The sequence below is a fragment of the Quercus robur genome, chromosome 6, assembly GCF_932294415.1.
Source record: "Quercus robur chromosome 6, dhQueRobu3.1, whole genome shotgun sequence".
In the NCBI taxonomy this organism is placed as follows: domain Eukaryota; kingdom Viridiplantae; phylum Streptophyta; class Magnoliopsida; order Fagales; family Fagaceae; genus Quercus; species Quercus robur.
The window spans coordinates 11,358,875-11,374,288 of NC_065539.1; the positions used below are offsets into that span (position 1 = coordinate 11,358,875).

Below are 15,414 nucleotides of genomic sequence, written 5' to 3' on the forward strand. Positions count from 1 at the left end.
TAAGCCTTCAACGTGTAGGTGTAAGGATTTTTTTTTTTTTTTTTTTTTTTGCTAATATCAGCAGATGTGTTTATGAACAGTTAAAACTCTTAAATTTTAGATAAGTTTTTGTTTTAATTTTTTTTTTTTTAATGAGAAAGATATTTTACATAAGCTAAAACTTAAGATTTTTAAGTTGTTACTTATCTAAAATTTTAAATTTTAGTTAAGGAGTAACCGAGTAAGACAAATTTCTAAACAATTTTAAAAGTTTTATTTTATTAAAAAACTTTAGAAAAATAAAAGAAATTATAAGGATTAGAAGTTAAGACTAAGAGTACAGCTTGAATTGCCCAATTCAAATGGGAGAACGTGTGTGTGGTGGTGGTGGAAGTTTGTATTTGTGTAGAAGTTGATTATTTTAAATTTTAAATCGTTAATGGATGTCTTTCCTATGTGAAAAAAAAAAAAAAATGTTTTGGCTATCTTTTTTATTTTTATTTTTTTGTTGCGAATCCATATAATATTTTTGTTATGTACCATCGGATTTTTATAAAGTACTAAGAAATATGTCACTTTGGTTGTCTATTAATTCACTAATGGGAAGCATTGATTTTATTTTTAATCCAATTTGTATTAACTAGATATGAGTTCCGAAAATACACAAGCGCATCCTATAAATAATAGAGAACATGGAACAACAGGCATTGAGCACGATCAAACTGATTTAGAGACAAATCAAATAAATTTAAATGAAGACCCTGTGCAAGTGGTAGGCATAAATCGGCTTACACATATTCGTCGTTTGGCTCGCAATATATCAATTGCGCAAAATGAAGCCCAACTTAGTAGTGGTGAGAATTTAGCTAATCAGATTAATCTTTTTTTTTTTTTTAATTTTTATTTGAGGATGGCCTTTTTGAGATCTCATTGGTCCCACTCTATTAGAGTTAGAGTTATTCTAACCTTTATATATATACATATAATAATAATATTGTTACAGATGAACCAACTGAGCAAACACATTTTCAAATGTCTCGGAGAAATAGATTAACTACCATACGACGAGAGGCTTGAACTATTTCAAACCCTACTAATGTCATACGCCACTCTCATGGTAATGTTAATGTATCCAACCATTCCCAATCTTTATCTTGCATATATCATTACAATATTTTTAATATCAAGATAAACAATATTACTAACTCACTGCTCATCTTATATTTACTTCCATTCCAGATTATCCAAATATAATGCCAAATGACTTTGAGGCTGGACCAAGTAATATGAATCCTGACATTAATGATGGTATATTCATTACAGTCTAACATCATCTCATGTATTTAAATATTTTATACAATTTTCTTCAATACCCAACCATTTTTAACCATAATTTTGCATATAATGTTACAATATTTTTAATGTCAAGATCAACAATATTATTAACTTATTGATGAATTTAAATATATGCTTCATTCTAGAAGATCCAAATATAATGCCAAATGACATTGAGGCTGAACCAAGTGACTTGAATCTTGACATTAATTATGGTAAGCTCATTACAGTCTATTAATAAAGTTTACATGTCATGACATGTATTTAAACATTTTATTTATACAATTTTCTTAGGTGCCAACACATGTCAGATTAATGTGCATGTTCAAGCAAACATGCAAGGTAGATACAATTGTGCAAGAGACTTTTATGAATGTAGGGAAGAGATAAGATTCAGCCTACCAGCGCCAAAGATATGTCCATTTTGTAACGCACGACTTTTTTGCAGCGAGTCTTCCACGATGTGCTGTATGAAAGGAAAAATATCTTTTCCCAGCTTACCAATCTCAGAACCATTGATGGATTTATTTTGTGAGCAATCTAAACAAGGTCAACATTTTAGGCAATTTATACGGTCTTACAATCACAATTTTGCATTCACCTCAATGGGTGTTCATGTAGATGACAGTATGGCATCAACAAGTCGCGGAATTTATACTTTTCGAGCCCAAGGTTCCATATATCACAAAATTGGTAGTCTTTTGCCAACAAATGATAGGCCGCGTTATTTACAATTATACATCTATGACACGGACAATGAAATTGAGCATAGACTGAGTGAATCACGAGACCTTCGTGCACATATTGTCCAACATGTAAGAACTATTTTAGACCGAGAAAATCCATTTGTTAAGGAGTTTCGTCAACTAGCTCAGAGGGAAGATTTACATCAATGTAAACTCATAATCAAAGAACAACATCCAAATCAACCTCAATATTGCCTTCCCATAGCTTCTCAAGTCGCAGCTGTTGTCGTAGGAGGTGATGAAGCTGGACAATTATATGGAAGGAATATATTGGTAGAAACGATATCTGGACAGCCTATTACTATTCCAGATGTAGCAAGATATTATGATCCACTACAATATCCATTGCTATTTCCATTTGGAACGTATGGATGGGATATTAATACCACCTGTGCAAATAATAATGCGCTCACATGTCGTGAATTTTATGCATATAGGTTTCAGGTTTATACTTTTAACTCTTCTGCTCTAATTACTTAATATGTATCTAACTACAATATGCAAATAATATTTTGTTTCTCTTCAATTTCTATTGTAAAAGATTCGCCCAGGACCTATGTCAACACTCTTACATGGAGGGCGTCTTTTGCAACAATATGGTGTTGATATGCATGTGAAGATAGAATCGCATAAGCTTAGATGGATACGACAAAATCAAGAAGCTCTTTGGGCAGAACAATACCAAGGCCTACAAGATGCTTTCCAAGCAGGAGAAAATTATGCTGGTAATGTACATTTATGTTGTGCCATTTAATTTTATGCACAATTTATTTACCAATGAATGGAAATTTCATCTTAATAGTACTAATGTTAATTGCACATCTAATAATAGGAAATGTGGGGCATAGGACCATTCTACCATCATCATTTGTGGGAAGTCCACGCGATATGATTCAACGCTTTCAAGATGCTATGAATTTGGTTCAAAAGTTTGGAAAACCAGATTTATTCATCACAATGACGTGCAATCCAGGATGGGAGGAAATAAGAAATGAGCTTTTACCAGGACAAAATTCGCAAGATCGACCAGATTTATTGGCAAGGATTTTTAAAGCAAAATTTGAAGAGTTTAAGGATGATATCATTAACAAAAGGGTTCTTGGAAGAGTTGTTGCTCATGTGCATGTCTTTGAATTTCAAAAAAGGGGTTTACCACATGTCCACATGCTTCTAATTTTAGATGACAATGATAAGTTACATAGCCCAGATGATTATGATCGCATTGTACGAGCTGAAATACCTTCTAAGGATGATGAGCCTCAATTGCATAGTGCAGTACTCAGACATATGATACATGGTCCCTGTGGAACACAAAATCAAAGATCACCTTGCATGAAAAATGGGAAGTGTAAAAAATCCTACCCAAAGCCTTTCTCTCGAGAGACTTACCAAGGTAATGACTCATATCCTGTCTACAGAAGACGTGACACAAATAACCCAGTGCCTTTGAACAATCAACGAAATGTGATGGTTGACAATAGTTGGGTTGTTCCGTATAATCCTTGGTTACTTCTAAAATATAATTGTCACATTAATTTAGAGATATGTTCTAGCATAAAAAGTGTGAAGTACTTATACAAATATGTGTATAAGGGTCCTGATCGTGTATCTGTTGAAGTGAGGCCAGAGCCAAATTATGATGAGGTACAACAATATGTCGATGCAAGATGGATATGTGCTTCAGAAGCATTCTGGAAGATATTCACTTTTTCAATGTATCGAATGTACCCTTCTGTGGAACGGTTACAAATTCATTTACAAAACCAACATCAAGTGAGGTTTCGAAGGCAACAACCTATTGAAAATATTTTGGAACAAAACAAAAAAACAATGCTCACTGAATTTTTTACTATGAATACCATTGATGCAGATGCAAGACAATACTTATATAGAGAATTCCCTGAGCATTATTGTTGGAATAGGAATAGTAAAAGTTGGAGACGGAGAATATCTCATAAAAAGGTAATTGGCAGGATATATACTGTTTCACCATCAGAGGGAGAAAGATTTTATTTGCGTGTCATTTTGAACCATGTGAAAGGTCCAACAGGATTTCAAGATTTGTTGACTGTGAATGGGATAACCTACTCAACTTTTAAGCAAGCAGCTGAACAGAGGGGCTTATTAGAGAATGATAATAGCATACGACAATGTATGCTTGAGGCGGCAAACATTAGAATGCCATTAGCTTTGAGAAGATTGTTTGCAACTATATTGGTATTCTGTGATCCAACTGGAGTACGAGATTTGTGGAATGAGTTCTACCTGCATATGGTTGACGATTATCCATCATCATCTATCACAACGGATGTAGTTCGTACAAATAGGCTTCTAAATGATTTAAAACTATTACTATTGCAACATGGCAGACGTATCACAGAATTTGATTTGTCGACAATAACGGCAACATCTGATGAAAGTTCATCCATGCCTAGAATCATACAAGATGAGCTTACCATTCCTATGGATGATGAAGAATTGACATTAGTGGACAAGTTGAATAACGATCAAAAAATTGCTTATAACACAATAATGGATGAGTTAAACAAACAATGGCATTCTTTGTGGATGGTCCAGGAGGAACTGGAAAAACGTTTTTGTATCGCGCATTACTAGCATCTTTAAGAAGTGATGGTCATATCGCAATTGCCACAGCAACATCTGGTATTGCAGCAACATTACTACCTAGTGGAAGAACAGCACATTCAAGATTTAAAATACCTTTAATTCCTGAAGCGTCATCAACTTGCTCTATAAGTAAACAATCTGATTTGGCTGAACTCATTAGACGTGCGGTAGTGCTTAGTTGGGATGAAGCTCCTATGGTGAATCGACGTGCACTTGAAGCATTAGATAGAACATTGCAGGATCTTATGGAAATTAATTCACCTTTTGGTGGAAAGGTGCTAATACTGGGAGGAGATTTTCGTCAAGTACTTCCTGTTATTCCCAAAGGCACAAAGGCAGAGTTGATAGATGCATGTATAGTCAACTCCCCATTATGGAGATATATCAAGATCTTACATTTAACTCAAAACATGAGATCTATTAACGATCAACAGTTTTCAGAGTACATAACACGCATTGGTGATGGAATTGAACCATTTGTGACAGACGATCTGATTAAAGTTCCATCTTCTATGGCAATACCATGGGAGGGTGATCATTCAATTGCTCAACTAATTGAACAAATTTTTCCAGATTTGCAAAATCATGCCTACAATGCAAGATACATGGTTGATAGGGCATTGTTAACACCAATTAATGAGGATGTGGATAAACTTAATGAGAAGATAATCACACAATTTCCAGGAGAAGAACAAAAGTTATATTCGTTTGATGAAGTTGAAGATGATACACAACATTTATATCAACAAGATTTCTTAAATTCTATATCTCCAGGAGGTTTACCACCACATGTCCTAAGGCTGAAAAAAGGTGCTCCAATAATGCTATTGCGAAATATAGATCCAAAAGTGGGGTTATGTAACGGTACAAGATTACTATGTCGTGAGTGTTTTAATAATGTAATTGATGCAGAAATTTTGACAGGACAATATGCTGGAACACGTGTGTTTCTATCAAGAATCCCTTTGAAAACTACAGAAAATGTGCATCTCCCATTTGTGATGATAAGGCGTCAATTTCCAATACGCTTGAGTTTTGCACTTACAATTAACAAAGCACAAGGTCAAACAATTCCCAACGTTGGCATATATCTTCCTGATCATGTTTTTAGCCATGACCAATTGTATGTGGCCCTGTCAAGAGGAGTATCTCAATCTACCACGAAACTATTAGTTCAAAAAGGAACAATACCTAGGGAGGAAGGAGTTCACACAAAGAATATTGTGTACAAAGAGATTTTGTTGCATTCATCCTAGGTATATTTCATAATTTTAATGCCTACCAAATTAATAGTTGAATTTTTCTCTTTTTTGTTTCTTATTTAATATTATGAAATGTGTTTATTTGATAAAAGATTTGTATTGTCATTATGAAGGAAACGAAATCCAACATCATATCATGCTTAAAAGCTAGGATGGGACAAAACTTACTTCACGATAGTGTATATCTGGAAAACAAGGTATTTCAAAAAAAAAAACACCCTAACCTCTTTGTTTACCACACATTGTATATTACATTATATGTTTATGTGGAATAAGTGTATTTGACAATTTAAATTAATGTGACAATGGTATTATTCTAACGTGGCTTCATTTGCCTCTTACAATTACACAACAGGTTTGTTGCAAATGTTGCTGTGAAACAATTGGAAGGCTCAATAAAAGATTTGCCCAATCATAAACATTTTTTTTCATACCCTGTCATATATATGGGTGGATGTAATTTTTTTTTTCTTTTTTTAATGAACAATCTTCTACAAATTCTAATTCTAATAATAGTAATGTTTCAAAAATTAATCTATTAACAATCACTTTACAAGCAACACAAAAAAAATTGGATGATATTTATGGAATACTAGCCTCTGAGCACGCGCGTGCTCAGAGGCTCTTCTATTTTTTGGGTAAGGGTTAATTTAGAGCATTTATTATAATTTGGGATTACTACATTTTCCAATCACAAAAAAAACCTAGGGGTGTGATGAATGTCATGTGGGGAGAAATAATTTTCCAATCACACCCCTAGATTTTTTTGTGATGAAAAATTATTGTGATTGGAAAAATATTTCTCCCCACATGACATTCATCACACTCCTAGGTTTTTTTTGTGATTGGAAAATGTAGTAATCCCAAATTATAATAAATGCTCTAAATTAACCCTTACCCAAAAAATAGAAGAGCCTCTGAGCACGAGCGTGAGCGCGTGCTCAGAGGCTAGTATATATTAAGGGAATTCAAAAAGTTAGTTATTGTTTTTTTTCTGGTCAAAAATACCCCTAAATTAATTAACCAACAACTTAAAAATATGGTTAAAATAGTAAATTGGCAAAAGAAAGTTAGTTATTTTTTTTTACTGTCAAAAATACCCCTACCTAAAACTTAAAAATGGGGTTAAAATAGTAAATTGACAACAATAATAAATTCCTACTTCTACGTTGAAAAATCTTCCTGTTTCTAATAAACTTCTCCTTTTACGTTAATTTAAATTCCTACTTCTAATTTCATTAGCAAAAAAAAAATTTCAACTTCTACTTTCTAACTCCCTACAAAATAGGATCAATATTTTGTTAGTTTTAAAACTTCTCCAATCTACAAAACTCACCCCATGTTTTTTTTTTTTTTTTTTTTTTTTTTTTTTTTGTGATTGGAAAAAGTAGAAATCTCAAATTATAATAAATACAAATTATTAATTTTTACCCAAAAAATAGAAGAGCCTCTGAACACGCGCATGAGTGCGTGCTCAGAGGCTAGTAACAGTTAAGGCGCGTGCTCAGACGCTAGTAACAGTTAAGGTTTTAAAAGTGTAGGTGTGATAATCTTCTCTAGTACCGTATATATAACAAAAGCGCTTTCACTTGCGTTATAAAAAATAATAATAAATTTCGTATCAAAATTTTTTTTTTTGAGTAATCAAAATTTTATAAAATTTAAATTATTTTTTTCAATTAAAATTTTATTATTAAAATTTGGGAAGTTTTAAAAATAAATTAAATGTTATTAAAATTTTAAATTATTTTATTCTTCTATTATAAATTTTAATTCTTGATTTAAAAAAATAACACGATAGGCTCATGTCATATAACTTAAGATCATTTTTATTTTTATTTTATTAATTATTGTGGGGTCAGAGAATTTGTGACCCTGGCCCACTTTACATTAGGGCCCAAGGCCCGAGCCGAGGAGAGGAATGGCCAAGGACATACAATGAAAGTCCAAATAAGCCTTGAGACATAACCGAGGATGATTTTGTCCTCGGCATCTCCAAGGCACTCCTAAAAGAAAGGGCAAGAACGGTATAGGAACAGTGTTGGGAAAAACCAAACACATCCACGTTGATGGAGAAATGACCCATGGGCCATATGGCCACAAAGGACAAAGGAAAGGCTGCCATTACCGCAATTAAATACTCTGCGCCAGATAGAGCAATGCTTTTCAGCTTTTACAACCACCCCCAACCACTTTGGGTATGGGCTGATGGGACAAGTATCAGCCCTGGAAAGCTGAACCTACACGTGGACGTTGGAGGAAGAGTAAAGGCTAATATAAAAAGAGAAGTAAGCAATCTAGGAAGGAGGCTGGGAAAAAAGGCCAAGAACTAGAGCCTCCCAGGCCATGCCGAGGAAAAAGACTTTTCGAGCGAACATGGTTCATTTCGCTATGAAGTACCATGATTATCCACCGTCCAGCGACCTAAGCCTAGCCTTTCAGCCCATACTCTACAAATTATATTGTTTGGGCCCTTAACATGCGAACCCAACATCATTTTGGGGTCGTTACAAATTGAGTCGTTACAAATTGAGTCCTTACAATTGGCGCCGTCTGTGGGAAAGGCTTGTGCATTGACACAGGCAGTGGATCGAGAAAGTCCCTCCACCACTTCCAACGGCCCGTTGTTATGCCCTAACATAAAGTTCCACTAGGGGCTGCACTTCGAAGCACCAGTGGCACGGGCAGTTCTTGGGGCTTCCAACGTCAGATCAACGTCCTACACCTTGGCCGAGGGGCTGGTCCCCCCAAACTAAATGAAAATATCTAAGTTTTGGACAGAACCAAGGTATTGTATGGTCCTCAGACTCAAACCTATGGGGAAATCAACTACTTAATGAAAATATCTAAGTTTTGGACAGAACCAAGGTATTGTATGGTCCTCGGACTCAAACCTATGGGGAAACCAACTACTTAATGAAAAGATCTAAGTTTTGGACAGAACCAAAGTATTGTATGGTTCTCGGACTCAAACCTATAGGGAAACCAACTACTTAAGAAAAATATCTAAGTTTTGGACAGAACCAAGGTATTGTATGGTCCTCGGACTCAAACCTATGGGGAAACCAACTACTTAAAAGAAATCTAAGTTTTAGACAGAGCCAAGGTATTGCATGGTCCTCAGACTCAAACCTATGGGGAAACCAACTACTTAAAGAAGATTCTAAGTTTTGGATAGAACCAAGGTATTGCATGGTCCTCGGACTCAAACCTATGAGGAAACCAACTACTTAAAAGAAATCTAAGTTTTAGACAGAACCAAGATATTGCATGATCCTTGGACTCAAACCTATGGAGAAACCAACTACTTAAGAAAAATATCTAAGTTTTGGACAGAACCAAGGTATTGTATGGTCCTCGGACTCAAACCTATGGGGAAACCCACTACTTAAAGAAAATTCTAAGTTTTGGACAGAACCAAGGTATTGCATAGTTCTCGAACTCAGACCTATGGGGAGACCAACTACTTAAAGAGAAATCTAAGATTATCCATTAGAAAAATGGGTTAAGTCCTAGACAAAAGGGAAGTCCCGACCTATCTTCGGATCCCCAGCTCTAAGGGAACTAATGCAAATGAGTGTTTAGGTCCGGTACAGTCATACCTCGGTCCTCGGACTGGATGCCAAAAATGATTAAGGCTATGAATGTTGTTAGAAACGAGATAAAGCATCCTAGTACTCGGCGATCCTGTCGGATAGTTCATTTTTGGGTTACCCATCCTCGGATGATCACCTCGTACTCAATACAGAGCATTCAGCTGTTGTCTTGGTTAGTTTTATATGTATAACCTTTTCAGGTCGGCATTATTGTGTCTATTAGTCTCAGTAAGTTCAAAATAATAGTTTTTTGTTAACAAGGGGTTCGGCCCTAAGTATCGTTCAGAAAAAATACATATAGCACATCCATTCACAATATAGCTATTGCAGAAAAGAAAGAATGCTTAGACTAAGATAAAGTCATCTTTTATTAATATTAAGAAATAGTATAGCATACAATGAAGGGCTTAAGCAAACCTATACCAGAAGCTAATTACAAAGGCAAAAAGAGAAAGCAAAAAATGAAAAAGATACAAGGGAACGATAAATCCTTCAAAATTCTGCTCTTGTGGTGACTAGGCGTGTCAAGATGACCCCTTTTGACGGAAGGGGGGAAGAGGCAGAAGAAGAAGAAGAAGTAGAAACACCAGGATGTCCCTAGTGATGGAAGAGAAGAAGAAGCGGAGGCAAAAGAAGGCACCAGAGAATGAGGAGAGGAGGAAGCGGGGATGCCCAATCCCCGCATCAACTCTGACTCCTAACACGCGGGTGCCAAATTAGCAGCGCTCAAGAGAGAGCGGATGGTACCGACGATGAGAAACCCCATTGCTGTAGCACCGAAAATCTGGTGCGACCAGTATCTATTTCGGATTTTGGCTGAAGAAAGAGGAGGCTTCACCCCTGCCTTGCGAAAGGGGAGAGCTGTCTTGAGTCTCCGTCTCCTTTGTCCTGACCGCGCCATCTTAAGTCTCGGAGAGACCTAGTGCTTCTGGAGAGGGTGTGGTCCCTTCACCCCCACTTTTGCCTTAAACATATCGCTCCCTAAGGCTTAAATGACACTGGTAATGAAAACTTTGAGTGCAGCTGGAGGTTTAGGAATCTGAAGAGACTGGGGGGTCTGTACGTAAGGAAGTGACCTCCTACCTTGCTTCTTATACGGAAGGCAAGTCTAGTGGCATTTAACCTGTACAGATTTCCAAGAAAAGCTACAAACGAGGTAATTTCCACTTAACTCCCAACGCCGTCTATAATCGTTGGATGGGCGTCGCCTCGTAAAAGGAACTTATTAAAAATGTGCCTCGTACACTGAAACGGCAGAGGCGCGACGTGAGTAAGACTAAAGGAATGTCTCATGACCGGGGGCGTTTCCCAGGTAAACGAAAAGACATCGATATTAATGAAGGACAAAGTTGGGCAAGTCATGATATAGGCCTGACATCACCAAAACCCTCCTCCTCGACCAAGAGGTCGGGCAGCAGGATTTTGAGGGGCTATTGTGGGGCCAGAGAATTTGTGACCCTGGCCCACTTTACATTAGGGCCCAAGGCTTGAGCCGAGGAGAGGAATGGCCGAGGACATACAATGAAAGTCCAAATAAGCCTTGAGACATAACCGATGATGATTCTGTCATCGGCATCCCTAAGGCACTCCTAAAAGAAAGGGCTAAAACGGTATAGGAACAGTGTTGGGAAAAACCGAACACATCCACGTTGATGGAGAAAGGACCCATGGGCCATATGGCCACAAAGGACAAAGGAAAGACTGCCATTACCGCAATTAAATACTCTGCGCTAGACAGAGCAATGCTTTTCAGCTTTTACAACCACCCTCAACCACTTTGGGTATGGGCTGATGGGACAAGTATTAGCCCTGAAAAACTGAACCTACACGTGGACGTTGGAGGAAGAGTAAAGGCTAATATAAAAAGAGAAGTAAGCAATCCAGGAAGGAGGCTAGGAAAAAAGGTCAAGAACCAGAGCCTCCCAGGCCATGTCGAGGAGAAAGACTTTTCGAGCGAACATGGTTCATTTCGCCATGAAGTACCATGATTATCCACTGTCCGGCAACCTAAGCCTAGCCTTTTAGCCCACACTCTACAAATTATATTGTTTGGGCCCTTAACGTGCGAACCCAACATCATTTTGGGGTCGTTACAAATTGAGTCCTTACAATTATCATATTTATTTTTCTTAAATATTTGTTATATTTTCTTTAAGGTTTCATATGAATTTTAATTAAACCATGCATAGCACGTGTATATATATATATATATATATATATATATACCTCTAGTTTAATTAAAAATGAAATAAAAGGAAGAATGTTTATATAAAAAAGTTTCCAAATTGATAACTCATTGAAAAGAAAATTATTACATATTTAAAATAAAATATATAAACATATAATAACATACTTGATACAATATTAATTGTTAAGCTATCTTTGTGCAAGGTAAACTAGAAAGAGAGATCAACAATATTTTTTTTTACAAAGATTTGAATAATAAAATCCTTAAATCACAATGTATAAACAAAAACATACATGATTAGTCATAGAAAATAAAAGGGTTAGCTTATTATCAAAGGAACGGTAAAAAAAGTAAAAAGAAAAAAAAAAAAAAACACACACATCTATATTTAAAAAAAATCAATAAAAATAAAAGTATAACTATATAAGTAATTTGTTTAAGGACAAATATTAGGGGAAAAGAAAAGCTCAAAGAATTTGAAATGAAAATTATAGGGATAAGGACCCAAAAATATATATTGGGCCTTGGCAAAGGACGTTGATTGGTCTAAGGGCGAATAAACAAGAGTGAGAGTGTTAAGCTTAGAATCCCATGAGTATGTTGCAAATGGAAAGGTTGGGGGAGGTGGTTCGAGAAGGAGTATCTCCTTGGATAAACGAAGCACAGACCAAATGTATATTCTATCATTCAAAGTAACCTTTCAGGAAATTCCACTGATAAAGACGTACATTATGAACGTACAGGAGGAATGGAAGCTTAGAAATATTTAAGGAAAGGCTACTGCCACCGCATTAAATGTTTTGCAGCTAACTTTTTGGCTGCATTAACGTGGAGAAGACCCCTGAACAGTGCTGCCTTGGCTACCCTAACTCACAGAGGGCTTGAGAGGGTGTTCGATGGGACAAACACTCAAGTAGTGGCTTAGATGATCAACAAGTGTGGGGCCAAGATCGTTCAAAGGGAACAATATAATGTAAAAGACCCTCCATGGAGGGGGGGGATCAAGAAATCAAGAGAGAAACACCGTAACAATCAGGAATCAAATTTGTAATCAAACTTGTGAGAAATATATAAGAACTGATCTCCTCGGATCGTACCAATGACGGTTTTCTTTACTTTGAATCAATATATGTTCTTGTTCTTATCATTTAAGCCTACTTTATTTGTTATCCAGCTAATTTTAGCCCAGCTTTCTACCTCACTCTTTACAAATTCATTGTTTTGAGTTTTTTGGATCTAAGTCCATCCATTTTTTGGGCTAGAGACTCAATTCTAGTCCTTACAAAAATAAATTAAGTTTTTATAATTTTATGGATTATAATTCCATATATTTAAAAGATAAAATTATGGAAATAAGAACAAATAAATCATATATGATATTTTATTTCTTTACTAATATGGTATTTTAAAGAAAAAACAAAATGCCAAACATTTTATATAATAAAAAAATCCCAAAAAGGTTTTAAACGATCAAACTTTATTGAGTGTTCAGAATGTATGGTTATTAACATGATGCACGAGTTTTTTAAGACGATTTAATTATCGTAACATGAACCTCTTTTTTTTTTTTTTTTTTTTTTTTTTTGAGGGGAATCGTAACATGAACTTCAAGTTTGGGGGATAACGTTTAACATTTATGGTACGTAGGTTACATGATTTATACACTCTATTTGTTTCGATAAAAAACTTTATGTAAAGATAATTTGTGTTTTCTTATGCTTGGTAATATCATTAAAAAAAGAGGATTATAGAAAAACTATTTTTTGACTTCTTTTATTTAACTTAGCATGAGATAGAATTGTTTTCCACTAAAATTTTATAGAAAACAATTCTATTTCATGTCAAGCTAAATAAAGGAGGTAAAATGATAGTTTCAAACTCATTTAAAGGTTGCTATTAAGTATAGGAAAATGAGATGGTTTTCCAAAAATTACTTTTGAAAAGTTATTAATTTTCTAAATAGCAAATATCGAAAAATAGTTTACCAAATTTATATAGTTATTTATAGGTGAAAGAATGCATTGTAATAATTTTTTTCCCATAGGCCTTTTTTTTTCCTTCCTCCTTTCTAAAGAAGTACTACCCCTAACAAATTATAATTTCTTGATAGTAAGGAAGGTTGTTAATTTCCTTTTATAATGTTGTAACAAGTTTTGTTACAAAATACTTCTTTTGGTTTAACAATTGGAGACGTAAAAGCAGTTGTTGTCGCCTTCACATATATCAATATGTGTGTGTCTATATATATATATATATATATGTGGGGCCCAATAGTTTGTGGGTTCAGCCCGCTCGCTTATGGGGAGTCCCCAGACTCCAAACCGAAAGAGGCCAGGGCCCAAGCTCAAAAATAGTAAGCCCAAAGTGGCCCGAAGATACAGCCGAGGACAGCTTAGTCCTTGGCAGACTCAAGATCCCTTTGACGAAAGTGGAATACAAGCAAACTTAAAACATCAGAAAATATCTCGGGGAAATAGTCCTTAATACCCTTCATTGATATGACATTGCACCTAATAGAACCGGATTCCCAGGCTTTATTGACCATCTCCCACAATTTCAGGATTAGACTGATGGGACAAATCTCTGTCCTGGAAAAGTCGACCCTACACGTGGACGAGGGACAATGAACGTAGGCTAGTATAAAAGAAAACGTAAGGTGACAAAGTGGGGGATCTCTCATCTCACTTCCTGAGAAAAACTTCAGGAAGGAGAATGCCCGGATAATATATGCGCATCACCCCGAAAAACCCACCGTCGGGTAACCGGAGAAAACATTAGTGCTCCTCGGACATGATCCGAGGAGCCAAATCCCTCAAGTTACAAAGGTGTAAGGCCTGAATATCTAGACTAAAGCCTTTTCTTGTCTTGGTTCACCTAAAGTCCGGCCTGAACTAGCGCCCTGTGACCCAACGCTGGCCTTTCAAGCCCACTCTCTACAAATGTTATTGTAAGGGATTTTCTATAGGCGAGCCCAACATCGTTGTTGGGCCGTTAGAGATTCGTGTCCCTACAATTGGCGCCGTCTGTGGGAAGGCTTGCGCGTTGGCACGGGTGGCGCATGATTCAGCTCTCCAGCAAGCAGAGATTCACGAGTTTTTCCCATCTCCGGCGACGTACAGTTGTTGCTCCGCCATAAGCTTCTGTTAGGGGCTACGCCTTGCACTGCTAACGGCGCGGGCAGCCCTAGGGGCTTCCGGCCTCAAGCCAACTCTCTCCTCCCTGGCCCAGGGGCTAGCCTTCGAAAAATAAATAACTATAGAGAAAAGACTACTTAACAAGAAATCTTACAAGTTTTGGACAGAACCAAGGCATTGCATGGTCCTCGGACCCAAGCCTATGGGGAAACCAAGTACACACAAGAGATCTTACAAGTTTTGGACAGAACCAAGGCATTGCATGGTCCTCGGACCCAAGCCTATGGGGAAACCAAGTACACACAAGAGATCTTACAAGTTTTGGACAGAACCAAGGCATTGCATGGTCCTCGGACCCAAGCCTATGGGGAAACCAAGTACAGAAAAGAGATCTTACAAGTTTTGGACAGAACCAAGGCATTGCATGGTCCTCGGACCCAAGCCTATGGGGAAACCAAGTACACACAAGAGATCTTACAAGTTTTGGACAGAACCAAGGCATTGCATGGTTCTCGGACCCAAGCCTATGGGAAAACCAAGTACAAA

The 15,414-nt window shown here is 36.5% G+C and overlaps 1 pseudogene; it reads left to right on the forward strand.

Moving 5' to 3' along the window:
- Positions 1-1,919: 1,919 nt before the first annotated feature.
- On the forward strand, positions 1,920-5,944 carry LOC126689849 (uncharacterized; annotated as a pseudogene).
- The last annotated feature ends 9,470 nt before the right edge of the window (positions 5,945-15,414 follow it).